At 40.5% G+C, this 14179-nt stretch overlaps 1 protein-coding gene and 1 long non-coding RNA gene across 11 annotated transcripts in view; one reads left to right on the forward strand and one right to left on the reverse strand.

The window, feature by feature from the left end:
- Positions 1-10866, forward strand: part of LOC116099781 — a 39168-nt gene extending 28302 nt beyond the window's left edge. Inside the window, exons 2-4 of the long non-coding RNA XR_004122381.1 lie at positions 6495-6611; positions 8332-8534; positions 10503-10866. This is a non-coding gene — a long non-coding RNA (uncharacterized LOC116099781). The remainder of the gene's footprint in view (positions 1-6494; positions 6612-8331; positions 8535-10502) is intronic.
- The window catches only part of Sox5 (SRY-box transcription factor 5), a 968743-nt gene that overhangs the window by 209597 nt on the left and 744967 nt on the right, over positions 1-14179 (reverse strand). The gene's annotated exons all lie outside the window — the stretch shown is intronic.

Below are 14179 nucleotides of genomic sequence, written 5' to 3' on the forward strand. Positions count from 1 at the left end.
TGACTGTGTGAGCTTCCTCAAATCACTGCCTGTGGCAATCCCCACCAGAGACTCTCCCAGAGTTACCAGCCATTGTTGCGGCAGCACCCCGCCTCTTGAGGGCCCCTTCATTTCCCTGTGACTCTCACTCCTGTTTTCCCTCCAGTGCCAAACCCTCTTAAGTCGACTCCCTGGGCCAGAACAATGAGACCTGGAGAGCCATGCCAACATATTGTAATTCTCCAGCAAGCTGCCAGTGCCAAGAATTAAACCACATTCCTGCCAGCACAGTAGCTTACACACAACCTGAGGTCTGTGCTTTGTGTGCATGTACGTTATTTTTCTGTTTTAATCTTCTTTCAGTTACCGTGGCAGAGCACATTAAGAAACTGAATGAGTAAAACATAGGTATGCACGAGATTTGACTTTTTAGACTGAAGCCCATGAATTAGGCCATAGCAAATCTACCACCACTTAGACTTTAAATTTGTAGCTTCAACTGAAACACATCATTCTTGACCTGTATTAATGCACCCATGTAGCAAAGGCATCGATTGTACTGTGGAAGGAATATGCATAGCCAAATTCCAAATATGCCAATTGTTTCTCAAATCGAGAAATCAATGCATGTGTAGATAATCCAGAGGCTGGATTTTTAAAGCTGGTATGGCTTTTCTCTATCACTTAGATAAGTATTTTATGGAAGCAAAGGGTTAGATATAAACTGAGCATATATAACTGGGTGATGTAAAACAGATCAAAGCAGAATAAACATTCCAATGTCATGCAAATCTAATTTATACTTAACAAATGTGGAAACCTTTTCTACATCAGTAAGATATTTTTAGGTGCTAATAGATTGCCAAGGAAGCCATGGAATATGCAGTATTTAAATATTTTTATCCAGGATATCAGAGTTGGGCAATGACCAATAGTAGTCAGTGTGACTTCAAAACAGTCGAGACTGAACTCTGCACTGATGGTCAATAGCACAACCAGTTATCGAGTTTCAAATACTCGTGCAAAAATCATAAACTTAATTAAACCTAAAGGCAGGACGTGTGGCCTCATCCCCAGCACAGACTTCTCTTCACATGCCGCAGGGCTGCAATCTACACTCTGGCTTCTGTCTTGTGGTTGGTCCTTGGACTGAACTCAGGACTTTATACATACTAAGCAAACAGCTTTAGTTGTATGACTTCTACCATACATTCCTTTACTAAAAAGCTAAGCTTTTGAAAGGATAGGATTTTAGTTCCAGTCTCTTTACCACCTTCAGGATCAGCTGATTATTGAGTGTCAGGTAATGCTGTTGGAATTGCCACAGTGAACACAATAACCTCTGTTTAGGACTTATCGCTGTTTGCACTCAAAAGTGTCCTCTGAAAGTTCATAGGAACTGAAGAGTGAAGGCAAGCGTACAAGTCAGTACAAGCCCAGGTTAGCATGCTGCTGTTTAATTATTTGAGCAAAGACAATGAAGAAGGATTTGTTGGGGGGAGACTCAGGTAAATCTGAAAATGACATCAATAGAAATTCACTTCAGGAGGACAGCATCTCCTTGTGAAGACAATATTCGGGAGGCAACTGTTATACAAACCAGGCTAAGCAGTAGATTCTTACATACAAGAAAAGCCCTGTGTACACGAGACCAGCAGGGCCCAGAATAATTCTGGAGCCCACCCATTGCCGCAGCTGTGCTACCAATGTCAAGGTCCGGGATATGTTACAAAGTTCTACACATCTCCACAAACCGCAGAAGTCAAGCTGACGTTCCACGGCCAGCACACTGCACCAGCCTCACTTTTTATATGCAATTATCCTCAAGTTACTTAAGCCTAGAAAGGCTTGCCTTTTAGTATTGTCAAAGTGCATGCCTGTTTTTGCTTGAACGTTATTAAAAACTTTCTGGAAAAAAAAAAGGAAATGGCTTTGCCAAAGCTACTTTTACGAGCTTTAATAAACAATCAATCCCAGAGACAGGCAGGACCCGAGTTACTTGTGATAAGCTTAAATATTATTCTTGTGCTGGCTGGGAAACTGGAGTTGTTTCTTCAGTTATACCCAACCTGGAATCACCTTTTAGAAAAGCACTTTTTCATTGCATAATTAAATATGCCAAAGTAAATATGGCGTAGTTGCCACGTATCTATAATCCTTATTTGCTCCTTACAAGTATAATTTGTGTGAATGCTTCTGTATCATTTTTTTAAGATTTAATTTTTATTAACGTACATGTATCTCTGAGTGGGTCTCTGCAAAGTATACAGAGGTGCCCGCCAGGAGAGGGCATTACATCCCATAGAGATGGCATCACAGGCAAGGGTATGAGCCTTAATAAGACAGGGGCGCTGGAAAATAGACCCAGGTCCTCGGGAAGAACACTATGTGCTCTTAGCCACTCAGCCATTGCTCTAGCCCAATGGTCCTCAGCCGGTAGGTCATGACTCCTTTGACAAATCTGTACTCCAAAAATGTACTTACATTATGATCTAGACAGTAGTAGAATTATATCTATAAAGCAATAACAAAATAATTTTATGGTTGGGGGTCCCCACAACACGAGGAGCTATATTAGAGGGTTCAGCATTAGAAAGGTTGAGAAACGCTGCTCTAGCCTCTCTCTGTGTCTCTTTTCTGTCTCTCTGTCTCTGTCTGTGTCTCTCTGTCTCTGTCTCTGTCTCTCTGTCTCTGTCTCTGTCTCTTTTCTGTCTCTCTGTCTCTCTGTCTCTGTCTGTGTCTCTCTGCCTCTCTCTGTCTCTGTCTGTCTCTCTCTCTGTCTCTTTTCTGTCTCTCTGTCTCTGTCTCTGTGCCTCTCTCTGCCTCTGTCTCTGTCTGTGTCTCTCTGTCTCTGTCTGTGTCACTCTGTCTCTGTCTCTGTCTCTCTGTCTCTGTCTCTTTTCTGTCTCTCTGTCTCTGTCTGCCTCTCTCTGTCTTTCTCTGTCTCTCTCTGTCTCTCTCTGTCTCTGTCTCTCTCTCTCTGCCTCTCTCTGTCTCTCTGTCTCTGTCTCTCTCTGTCTCTGTGTCTCTCTGCCTCTCTCTCTCTCTGTCTCTCTTTCTTTGTGTGTGTGGGTGTATGTGTGTATGTGTGACTGATTTCATTATCTGACCTGAACTTCTGATCCTCCTCCTCCTCCTCCAGTTCCCAGGTTCTAGGTCATAGACTGTTCCCCACTCCTCTCAGCCACCTCTCTACACACATACAACATAATGAGCAAGCAGTGGAATAGCTGATCGCTTCAGTCACCCCTATCAAAAGCTAGCTGGTCTTGTGTAGCCTGCAGACATTTCTATGTGGTAGTTTTATTATTAGATCCCACCAAAAACACTGCAAGCTATGTGAGGGCAGCACTCCAACAGGGAGCTGCGGAGAGTAATTCCTCTGTACAAAAACTCTTTGTCTTTTTACTACTACATATAAAAAGAAAAATAATGATTTAATGTCATAAAACCGGACTCCATCTCTTACCGGTTTATTGCTCTTTGGCAAGTAATTTACCCTCTTGCTACCTCAAGTTACTCACCTGAAAATAGGATAATGACTGCTCTTATCTCATGTTTGCTGTGAAAGTTAGTGTATGCAAAGTCTTTAAATAGGGTTAGGCTCATGATATCACTCAGAAATGTTAACCAGTGTTACAACTACAAGTCAATTTATAGCTATCAAATAGAAACACTTCTTACACACACATGCACACAGAAACGCATACATATACATATATATACAGATACACATATATACATATGTATACATATACACACAGAAACACACATATATTCATACATATATATACACAGGCACATATACAGACACATAAACCAATGTACTTATGAATACACATGTATATACACATACACAATCACATGTATATGCAGATAAACACATGTACAAAACTCTTAAATATATACATACACATATGTACACAAAACAGACATGCACAGACATACATATACACATAAACACATATCCACATCTGCCTTCAGCTATAACAATACTGTACTAGTGGTTCCCACATGTATTTCTATAATGAGAACTGTCACTTTTTGTCCTTTATTACAAGGAAATGAATACAGCTAAGAAGGGGACTGATTATTTGTAGGTTAATACAGGAAATGTCTCAAAAAGCACAGAAGAGACTCAACTGGTCTGTCTTTCCTGTTTCCTTTGGACTTTGTCTTTCCAAAGGACCTCAGGGTTGTCAACACTATAAGAGCACCAGCAACAGCAGTTCATGGCTTTCATTTCTTAGCATCCCAGCCCCACCCACCACTGCCACTTACCCTGATCTTCCACCTCCACAGTGACAGCATTTTAACTTTAGCAGTGAGAGGGCATGGCTCTCACATAACAAGCCCTTGCATAAAGTGCATAGCTAATGAACACTGTCCATTTGGAGCCAAGGAAGTCTCCAAGTTAGAAAAGAGTAGACAGGCGGGAAGGTGAGCATCAAGTTCCACACTTGTCAGTTTCCGTGAGAGAGTGGGGACTAGAGAGCGAGAGGGAGCCAGGGCTGCTAGGAGGGAAGAGCAGAAAGGACATACAACATGATGGCAAAACGGAAGAAGGGTGTGGACTGCACACACACAGCAGCCGCTGTATAAAACTCCCAACGTTTCTTCTGAAGGATTTTCATCTCGATTTCACCTACCAAACAACTGGTCTCGTCAGAGAAACATTGTAAGAGCTTTCATTTGCTCTACATTCTACTTGGTTTAATATTCTCTCCTTAGTCTATACACGATGGAACCATTAAGAAACAACATTCAGGACTGAAGAATTAAAGCATAGGTATTTGAGAATCGAATGAAACGTTAATCTCAGAAGACTACCTTGTACAAAAGGGGCGGGAGCTCAGGCAGGATCACTTAAGGACGTCGAAGCTTCCTGAAGGCGAGGCCATGTAGACCTTACTACACCTGTGAACCCGATGCTTATCAGGCTATATGGCAAGATCAAGTGTGGATTGTACACATCTCTTACCACATTTAAGACAAGGGCTATGTAGGTATTTAAATCATAATCCACAAAATTGTCCAACTCCAAATAGCAAATTCATACGATCATTCACGTGTGGGCATTTAGAGCATGCTGGTATCTGTTTTTATGATCAGATTTGTAGAATTCTGCAATTGCTCCAAACTGCGAATGTGGCACATGGAGAAGGAAAAGGAAGTCCAAAGAGAATCTAAGCAGAAAGCCGCTTGAGATGCAGTAGGACAGGGAGTCCAGGGGCCTGGATGCATGGACGAAACGCATAGTTAGGCGGAGGCTGAAGGATCACACACACACAGACCCATGTGAGCCAATGCCACAAGCTCCGCCTGCCAGATGGCTGGCAGGATACTAAGATGGACAGGACTCTGCCCTCCCTTCCCTCAGAGACTGCTACTAGGGAAGCTGAACAGCTGAGAGGAGACACTGGTTATAACTCAGCGGAGATCGCCATGTTCAGATACATAGGATAAGGGTCAAAAACAAGCAAATGAAGAAAATACTCTCCAACCGCTTAAAATCAAGTGTCCAGCTTTACACACAGGCTTCCAAAGAGAAGCAGTCCCCACTCCCTCACGGTTCAAGTCCCTGGTCTTTTGTAACCCTGTCATGAATTTTGGATTGTGTCATTTATAGACTAATTTCAGAAGACAAAATACAGGACTTTCATTTCCAAAGTATGATTTAATGTTCCCAGACCTAGACATAATCCCATCAAAAGGACAAGTGTGTTGCTGTGTTAGCTACGATATTCTCATTCCATCCAATAGTATAGAACAGAATAAAATAAATACATAAAAAATCCATTAAGGAATTTGTTTAAATATGATTTTCATTGAGGAAGGAACAAATTAAATAATTAACAAGGAAAGAAATGAAAAAGTAAAAAGTAAAAACAAGATGAATAGAAAAAAAGCCAAGGAGATTGGCAAAGTTTTGGCTTCTCTGACATCACCAGAGCCTTGATGGTGAGGCCTTTGGGTGTAAACTATGCCAGTGCAACTCGTCTACCCATACATTAAATTCCACTATTGTCTTCGCTTTTAATGAATTGTCTATACTGTGTGAGGTATGAACTTTATAAAAATGAAAAGTACATCATACAGGTTCAACCCAATCTCTATCTTTTGTATGATTTATACATAGCATTTACACACACACACATACACACACACATGCACTTGCACACACATGTACACTCACACACTTACACAGACATGCATATGCACACACATGCAGGCACATGCACATACACGTGCACATGAATACATGTACACACATGCTTGCACACACATGCACACACAAAGATATGTGAATACATACATGCACACATACACACACATGCAGATGTAGTCAGGAAAGCGTCACATGCTATTCGTCTGCTCACTTATCCAATACTGACCAGTCACATCACACAGTAGCACTGGGATGCTGCTAAGTTTCCCACAGGACATTCAGTGTCATGTAGGAGAGTACGAGTGTGCCCAAAGCCAAGCCGATCAAATCAAGCCTTTTATTCCAGATGCTATCGTGTCACTGCGTTGCTGACACTCATCTACTGACTCAGAAAGGGTGGCAATGTCTTCTCTGAACTGCCCAACCAACGAAGAGTGAACCAGAGGGAGGACAGGGTGTTTTGGTAAGCACTCTTATACAATGTAACATTTCATTATTATTAACATTAATATGTAAACCTTATTAATAATATGTAATATATTAAAAGCATACTGTATAGTATAATACATAGTATATAGTTATATATATGAGTTCCTACTGGGTGATTACATGGTTCATGAGACCTCATTTAAAACACTTAAGTGGACATTTTATCATAATCTAACAGTAAAGTATATATATGTATATATATATATGTATATTACATATGACATATGATATATATAAATTTCCATTTAAATGTTTTAAATGAGAAATCATGAACCATGTGATCACACAATAGAAACTCTCACATATTAAAAAAAATTAATAGAATGCACCATTCATCCTACACATGTACAGAAGTTATGTAAATGCCCAAAGAGAGAAAATAATTATAATATATATGTGATATGTGATATGTAATACAGAAGATATAACATAGACATAATACATAGTATGCAATATATAATATATATTTACCAGATCCATGATATAAAATTCTACTAGACAATAATTTTTAAGAAATGGGACCATAACTCATTTTGTCCATTATTAGGACATTTTGTGTTACAGTCTCAATATCAAGTAAATTAAACGATGCATATAGGTAAGAAACTACGAGTGAATTTCTTCAACCAAGTGTGAACTCCCTGGTTTTCTCAGCACGCACTATATCATCAGGGCTGGGTAGAGTCTAGTGGATGCGATGACTGAGCATTTAGAGTGGGCGAAAGTTTCGCCAAAGACAACATCCAGAGGTCATCAAGGAGGTCAATTTCCTGTGTCTTGGCTGAGGTCCAGGAACCTGAACTATTCATCATTCATTTTGATGAACAAACACTGAATCAGAGTTTGAAAAGATGGACGGAAACATCCCATGAGGATGGAATCCTAGAAGTGAGTAGGGTTTGAAAGAACGGACTATGCTGAGTTCTTCTTGCAAACAACAATAGACTGAACCAATGCCACTCTTTAATTTGAGCAATAATCAGACAATGTAAACCAAAAATATCCAAACGTCTTCCAGTGGATTTGTGTTTACAGCCACAGGACATGGGGCATTTCAAGGAGAAACACAGAGAAGAACTGCCAGGGATCCAACTCATCTTTCAACCATTACACAGGGGAGCACACGAGCACAAGGTTTTACTAGTAGATTATGATAAAATTTGCATTTAAGTTTTTAAATGAAGGATCACGAACCATGTAACCACACATTAGAAACTCATGCACATTTAGAAATCTTTAACAGAATGCACCATTCATACAACAGGTGTGCAGAAGATATATATATATGTATATATATATATATATATTAAGATATATATTTATGATGTATATATATGATGTGTATATATATGATGTATATATCATATATATATATATATGATGAGAGAGATAAAATAAATCTCAGATATAAGAAGGTCATGGTTTTGAATGGTGAAAAATGAAGTGGGGCAGGTTCAAAGAATGGTATAGGCAACTCGGGAAATCCAAGAAATATGAACTAAAGGAAGTTCCCTTCACTCAGAAAAGTCTCTAAATAAAGCCCTTGGGGAGATGGTGGGACCACAAGTTATTAACCTGGGCATCAGCTTATGGCAGAAAAGAAAACACTTGGTCCACCCTCTCTGAACGTAACTGACATGGGTTTCCACGGGCCAGCAGAATTTTAATGATTATCTTTCATTCATTCTTAAAAGAACATTGGTCAATACCATCAAGTAAATCACGTTCCGCATGTAATGACTGAAAGGAAGACACTATGGTGGTCACGTGAGTGTGCTCAGATGCGGAGGAGGAGGGCACGGAAGACGAGGGCTGCCAATGGTCTGCTTTTGTACTTGCTTTTGTGCCAGTAACAAGGCAAGAGTGATCTAGCTGAATTTTACATGTGACATAAAAGGTAAAAACTCTCTCTCTATATATATATACATATCACCCACATCAAGTATATACACATATATTTAGAATATCTGACATACAATACTTATACAGAATTTGAATTCTACTCCTCAAGGGGTCAGTGTGGGTAAGGAAGGTGTCATATACATTTACCACAGTGAGACGTAAATCCTTCCTTTCCCTATAAGTTAACTATATTACAAGGATAAACATTTTAGGAGGCAGAGAAACCCTTTTAAAACAGTCTAGGGACTGAATTATTAGCACTTACCAATTAAAGAATAGAAGAATATCTTATTTCAGAAGGGTGTGAGAAGCCAATGACATTAATGAACACCTAATCTTCTGACCAGAGGGAGCACGGGCGAGCCTTCACACCTGGGAATGGTGGACATTTTGTGGCTTGGAAGCCTGAGTTTCATGTGTTAGAAACTCAAAGGTGTTAGGATCTCTGTGAATTTTCTCTGTAGAGTAGCTAATCCCCTAGGACTGGGGTCTGAACATCATAGTGAGACCCTGTCTCAAAGAATACAAACATACAGACAAAACATAAATTGCACAAGGTGACCATTTCAATGTGAGGAACTTGATACAATAAGTATATAAATCATTGTTACAACTCTGTCGTAACTAAGACTGATTTGTATTATGGAACATGATCAACCCCAAAATAGAAGTTCTTCACTTAAAGTATGTATTTCCACAGTTAGGGATGGAAGTGCTCCTTCCTAGAGACAGGCAGAGCACAACAGAACAAGGACTTCGGGTGGTGATAGAGCTGGATTCCTTAGTAGAAAATGTATATTTTCATTAAAGCAAACATTTAACAATCTAATGAATTTTTCAACCATGCAGTCACATTGGACTAGTATAATAGTGCACAATTCTAGATCAGACCTTGAAGTTGTTTTCTCTCTTCCTATTTTTCCTGTAAAGAATTTAGCTTATATCATAACATCCACAAAGCCAACTCCAGAAACATAAAGAGTCCATGGCAAAGCAAGCCACAGAAGACACAAATCCAGCACATTCAGGACACATATCTGAACTCAATTGAATATCCTGTTATTGTAGGGATTTTATCCTCTCTGTTTTTGGTGTAGCACACAGGGGGCAGACAACACAGCCATCAGTAACCACAACAAGGAGGGGATAAAAATAAGAAGGAAAAAAATGCATTCCCCACTTTACGGCTTGCAGAGGTGTTTCTCTCTGGGCTGCCCCTAAATCCTTTCAGCCTCTTAGCTACATCACACTAATGAGGCACCTAGAATAGCCATTTCTCACCAGCACATCCAGGTCTCCAGTTGGACACCTACAATTTCCTACCTTACAGATGGTGGCCTAGAGTGGACATCTGTTTGACACTTATGATACTGCATCATGAAATAAACATGAAAACAACTTGAGAGACCAAGATGGTTACATACACATGAAAGTGTAACTTTCCAAGGTTCACAGGGGCAATGTCCAGCTCTGCGATCTTCTCCTCATAGATATACAAACCTTTCTCCCCCCAGGAAGTAAAGAGTTCTGAATGTTAGTGCAGTGAGATACTCCACTTGGGAACACACCGGTGTGAAGAGGTCCCTACTATACCACGACACTCAGTACCACTATATGCCTTTATTTAACCTAAATACATTAAGCTAGATTATAATCAATTTTTATAATACCACTTTTCTAATAATGCTCATAGCATGTGGCTCCCAGGAAAACTCTTATAATGAGATAGCTGGGTGTATTTTTTCCATTAAAGCCTTCTTGTGGAGTGTCTATAATTCTTCCTCTCACATATTTCAAGCTAGCTGTTTCCTTTGTACTTGTTTGCCTAACAGTAGCCAGTCCCCCTTCAATGATTGTCTATAGTATCAATTTGCATTTCTTCCTTTTGGTCAGGATGCCTCACTTGCCACCAAACCAACTCCCTGCCCGTTCCCTCCTTGTCCCATCTATTTCCTGCCCACAGGTTACTATCTTCTAGCCCTCCAAGTTGGTCTGAATCACATTGAGTCAAAATTATGAGGAGCTCCCAGCAACTCTCAAGAGGAGGCTACTCAGTTAACTAAGACAAAACATCGAGGGACCAAGGCTGCTACTGAACATCAGAGTGCTGTGGTCACTAGAGAAGGCCTTGACAGTCTTGGAAGAGCTGTGATCCTGCAGTGTTAAAGTCCTCTCTCTCTCTCCCTCTCTCTCTCTCCCTCCCTCTCTCTCTCTCCCTTTCCCTTTCCCTCCCTCCCTCTCTCTCTCTCTCTCTCTGTCTCTGTCTCTCTCTCACGCACACACACACATACATGCTCAAAAGCCCTACTAAATCATCTATTTCAGAATATTTTTGCAAGTATTTCTTCACTCTTGTGCTTTCTTGCTTTGTTTTCTGATTCACACACTTGGTGGCATGTCACAGCCTACATGCAGATGTGACATCACACAGAAGCCTCCCTGGACAAGGCTAAGACTCAGGTTTCTCAGACCATCACCTAACTGGCAAATATGGCATGTCTGCCAGAGATTTCTTTATGAAGCCCTCTTTCTGAGAAGATTGAGCGTTCTTCAGAACAGACCTTGGAATCTGGGTCCTAGCTAATTTTTCTCGGAGTTTTACTAGATTCAAGTCAGTGAGTGCTTAGCCTACTGGCTAGACTCCAGTGCGCTTAGCCAGAGTGGAACGGTGCTTTCTTCTCAAAGCTAAATACATAACAGGTTTGTAAACACACTATATCTTTCAGGCAAAATAGAGCACTCAGCGAAACCCGCCTTCTGAGGTCAGGGATTTTCACAGGAGAAGAGAGGAAACGCAAACATACCTTCTCCAGAAACCCATGTTCATGAATGCAGTTATATATGCAATGTCTCCATATGTATCATGTTCCATAGGGCATGATGGAGGTTCACTTGTTATCTAGAGGCAGATTCTATATCGCTCCCTAAGTTTACTTAACTCTCCCCACTCACTCCCTCCACATAAGAAAGGGTGGGGAGAAAACTAAGAACTTTGCATCAGCTTACCCAGAGATCTGCTACACTGCCTCCCTGTTCCTATTTTCTTTATTTGTGTAGCTGTTAGACATTTTTGCAGAGAAGGGGAGCAGCAGCCAGGCTCGCACAACAAAAGACCTACTGTCACAGAGCCAGCCTCAGACATGGTGGAAACCGGCCCACAGGAAAAGGCCTGGCTCCAGTATTAGGCCCCGGCCGAGTACAGTCACTATATTCAGTTAAATTGGCAACAGGTCTCAGTGTTCCTGGCTTTGAGCTGTGAACAAGGGTCGGGATTGAATAACCAATTACACAACCGCTGACTGAGTTTACTCAAGGTTTGCAAACTGCTATAATAGCCCAGTATTCAGGCAACTGTTTCATCCCCAGCCAGGTGCGGTGTCATATCTACCCCCATGTTCCATTTACATGTCACCTTATCACATACGTCCATCAAAAAGGTTAATACAGTGTCGCACTCGATGCTTAAATGAGGGGCTCTGCCTCTCCACTGGGCACTTCATGCCGACACCTCTCTTTGTCTCTTGCTTTCCCTCTGCAAGTTAAACCAAGTTTCTGTCAGAGCTACAAAATGGAGTTTGAAAGAACAGTAGCTAACTGTCGACAGTTTTCCAAAACACTGCTTACACTAATCGGCTGTTTGAACCACCTCAGTATACCAAGAATGTGACAGTTGTGCAATTTGGCTACTCAGAGAGGCACCCAAATCTGAGGCATTTCTATCGACCCACCCAGAAGCATCCTCCTCCTTTGCCAAGTGAGCATCTCTGTCAACATTCAGGGGACCTTGGTGATCCCCGTGTATCTCAGTGCCTGTCGTTAGACAAACTATTGAGATGGAGCTAAACCTCTGATATGGAACTGCAAGAAGCATTCCTAGATATTTACACGGCTGACATCATGGAATGAGTAACCTCCAGTCGATAACCAGAATGACAGACATGGAGACATGAACGGCTATCAGTGTGCTGGAAGAGAGTTGTCAAGTTTTGATATCTTGATCATTACCTTTGAATCTTAGCACTCACTCCTGTGAACTTTTAAAGAGAATCTAATCTTCACCACTGTGGTTATTCAGCTTTAAAATGATTAATGCAGATTCTAAAGCTTTCCCCTAAAAACTATCAAATACTCAAGAAGGCACAGCGAGTGGAAAGTTAATCTAAGTTCATGAAAAGGAACATTCATGCTGCTAAGGGATCCAAGATACTAAGAGAATATATGGACTTGCAGGAATCTCTAATAAAAATCCTACGGGCATTCCTCATACAAATAGGAAGAATAATCTCAAATTCAAAAAGAACCAAAAACGAAACAAAGCAACACTGAGAAAAAAAAACATAACTGGGAATCATTAGAGTCCCCAAGTTAAAATTACATGGTAAGGCTATGAAAATCAAATGATTATACATAAAATTCATAGAGAATGAAGCAAATTATAAAGCCCTTTAGTAAAGTACCCATGGTCAGCTAAGGTCTGACAACCAAACGTCCACTGCGCAGCAAAGGCGATCTCTCCAATGGCTGGTGCAGCAGAGAGTGGATTGTCACACCCAAATAATGCAATTAGATCTTTATCCTACACCAAACATGACAAAAATCTAAACACAAGAAACTCTTTGACACTGACCTTGGCAGTAATTTCCTCAAATTCACACCCAAATCTCAAAAAGTTAAAAATGAGTCAATAGGATTTCGGAAAACAAGAAAGATTTTTCCTATCATAGGCAACTGAAAAAGCAAAACCAAGCCAAAGGAAATGAAGAAACCTATAGATTGGGAAATATCCTACAATCCAAAGTAAGCCAAGATTGTATCAAGAACCCATGCAATAAATAGCATCAAGACATAAGACCAGATCAAGAAGTGGGCAAGGGTCAGGGCTAGAGACAGGCACTGGCCCTTCGTGGGAAGAACTAAGTTCATATCCCAGTGGCTCACAACTATCTATAACTCTCTATAGCCCATATTTCTATCCTATGCATCCTTCTGCCTTCCAAGGACAACAAGCACTCATATTGTATATATACATGCACACATGCAGGTAAACAATCATATTCATAAAAGGAAAATAAACAAAACTTTCTTAAAAAGTGGCAAAGGACATTAATATATACTTCTCAAAGAGATACAGACAAAGCCCCAGATTAGGGAAGGTTGTGCCACACTCTCTGGCACCACAGAATTACAAATCCACTATGAGATTATAACTTAAACCTGTGAACATTGTTATTACAAAACATAAAATGTCCCAGGGGCTAGCATAGGTGTGGATAAGATACCACTGGGCACTATACACAGGATGAATTTCTGAACATTCATTATGGAAAACAATATGATTATTGCAAATGGAACTAAAATTAGAACTGCCAGGTGGACCAGTAATATATTTTCTGGGTGTGTACCCACAAGAAATGAATCAGTACTTCTAAATACATCCATACTCCATTGCTCTTCACTGCAATGCCCCCCCCTCAAAAACAAAAACAAGAAGGGAGTCAGCCTAGTACCCCATCAATGTACAAATATTTGAAGGAATAATAGTATTGGGAGGGTTTTGTGTATGTGTGTGTGTGTGTGTGTGTGTGTGTGTGTGTGTGCATGTGTGAACTGATAGTTCCCCATCTGTTGTTGTAATAAAAA

The sequence above is a fragment of the Mastomys coucha genome, unplaced genomic scaffold (assembly GCF_008632895.1).
Source record: "Mastomys coucha isolate ucsf_1 unplaced genomic scaffold, UCSF_Mcou_1 pScaffold20, whole genome shotgun sequence".
NCBI classification, from domain to species: domain Eukaryota; kingdom Metazoa; phylum Chordata; class Mammalia; order Rodentia; family Muridae; genus Mastomys; species Mastomys coucha.